Source organism: Homarus americanus, unplaced genomic scaffold (assembly GCF_018991925.1).
Source record: "Homarus americanus isolate GMGI-L3 unplaced genomic scaffold, GMGI_Hamer_2.0 scaffold20930, whole genome shotgun sequence".
In the NCBI taxonomy this organism is placed as follows: Eukaryota; Metazoa; Arthropoda; class Malacostraca; order Decapoda; family Nephropidae; genus Homarus; species Homarus americanus.
This window is the reverse complement of record NW_024748502.1, coordinates 5,456,723-5,459,291: the sequence shown is the minus strand read 5'-3', so window position 1 is coordinate 5,459,291 and position 2,569 is coordinate 5,456,723.

Below are 2,569 nucleotides of genomic sequence, written 5' to 3'. Positions count from 1 at the left end.
AGGATTTGAGTGAAAAAATATTACGTACTTACACAATTGTTCCTCTTACTTTGACAACACAACATACATACAGTATATTATTTCTCAGTTTTGATCTTTTTTTAATTTTTGTATTTATTTATAGTTAGTTACTTAAAATAAGGCCAATTCACTTCAAGTAATGGCATCAAATATTACCAGCTGGTGTAGTGTAAACACTAGTGACGTCACTTGAGCGTCTGTAATTAACCGTCGATAGTTTCAAGAATTAATGCACTCATTTACTGAATATTCTTTGTAAAAAAATAAAATTAAATCAATTATTTATAGGAGATAAATATTATTATGAGTAAATATACCGATACCGGTATGCATTACTGACCACCTTCACGGCTAAAAATAGCCCAATCTCGGGTCACTTTCCCTTTCTTGTCTCCTCACTGGCAAATGGGGGGGGGGCGTGGGGAGGGGTGTGTGATGATAGCTGTGTTTATTACAGGGGTATAAATCTCTTTTACGGTATGTCAGACAGGTTTATAATACATTTTTATTATTTTAATATACCGGTAATCTTAATTTGAATCCAGCTTGCCAAACGTAAGTTTCAGTATAAAATAATTAGTGGTAAGACCTTGTGAGTGGCTTACGATGTTTTCATCACCACTCTTGACACACTAAACCACAATATTTAAGAGGTAAGAATTTTAAACTTGGTGGTTTAGACGACCCCCTAACTTTGGGCAGATTTTTTTAATGTTCAAATTTCGTCTTATAGGCCGTGATATACGGTAAGAAGAGAAGAAGCAGCGTGAGGAATGCAGCGTGAGGAATGCAGCACCACACCCGCCACACACCACCCCACTTCTTTCAAGTCCTCCCTGGTCTAGGATTAAGAAGATTTTATATTTTTCTACTCTAGGAAATTAAGGAGTGTGGAATGCAGCACCATACAACGAACCCTGGTGAGCCCAGCCAGGGAGGGATTCACCACTGTGGAAGGTGTAAGACAGGACGGTCTTTGGTCTCGCCGACACTCACGTACGGAGGGCGAGCCCTGGTCCGCGGAACCTGCCTTACAGTCATCTAAGGAGACAACAGCCCAAGCAGTGGACCGGCTTTCATCCCGGCCGGAGGGGGCCGACGGCAGATGAACAGAAAATCGTATGGAATATGTTGAAAATGATGATGTTGCAGAGAAGAAATACAGATGGAGCAGAAAAATTCATCTGGAATATGACGGAAAACGAAGATGTATAAAGAAACACAGATGAACAGAAAAATCGTCTGGAATATGAAAATGAAGATGTATAAAGAAACGCAGATGAACAGAAAATTCATCTGGAATATGAAAATGCTCTAAACGTAGAGGAAGTGCAGGTGAACAGAAAAATCATCTGGAATATTATAGAAACCAGGAGGAAGTGAGAAGTAGTCAGATGTGGTGACACGACCTACAAGGTGTGGTATTGAAGAAAGAAAGACGTGCTATGTGACGAAAGAAGGCAGAAGACGTCCTGTGCTGACATCAGAAGAAAGTCAACAATGAAAAGGTGGTTCAGAAGGACCAATCGACTACCGCTGTTGTGCTGCCGGCATTCCCTATTTTCAGATACCAGCTGGATGGAGGACTTGAGCCATGCTGGACCCAACAAATGTACTGATATTGTTGATGTTGTTGATGTACATTAAAAAGATATAACACCCTAACATGTGAAGTAGGAGCATTTTGTATTTTGTATTTAATTCTCTGATTTTTGTTATCATGTACTACAATGAATATTTTTTTTTTAAAGATTAGTCACTTTTTCTATGAGTTCATTTGATCACTGTTTTGTATTACCAAATGCAATGTTGCAGACATACAACTGAGTGGGACGAATTCTAATTTTGACACGGCCTGGTTAGGCAATGTAACACCTGTTTTTGTTTGTAGAATGTGATTTGCAAGTTTGTCTCGGACACTATGCTAGATATGAAGGAACTTTAGATCACTCTATGTTCACTTACTGTGTATGTATTTTATTTTTTTTCTCCTGTCATAGAAGCTTTAATCTTGGCGGGAGGTATAGTAAGCTTTGTCAGATCAAACTATGCCAGTAGAAAAACATACATCTCTAGTGTTATAATTTGTAAAATGTAAGGATGCATTATTGCCTCAGGGACTATATTAGATACTGCACATGATGTTACTGTCTACTTTAAATGTGTCATCAGTTCTCTGAGCATGAAAGCTTTGGTCTTGGCGGGAGGTGTAGTGATGGGTTGTCACACCACAGCTTACATCTCGGAAACAGTCCAGACTTGACCCGACATTAGGGGGGTCAAATGTAAGGGTATCCCTCGCAACCACTCAAGGAGTTACAAATCAACTGGCTCCCCTCCCATGTCACATGGCCCCAACAAACATGTAAGAAGGCACCGGCCGACTCTCTCCCAATATACACAATAACCTACACCGCAGAAGAAGTCCAGACCTGACCTCACATTAGCCAGGTCAAATGTAACCCTCGAGCCCAAGTCAAGGGGCCACAAATCAACCAGGGCCTCTCATGTCACACGGCCCCATCTGAAAGGAAACATGTGCTTCTAG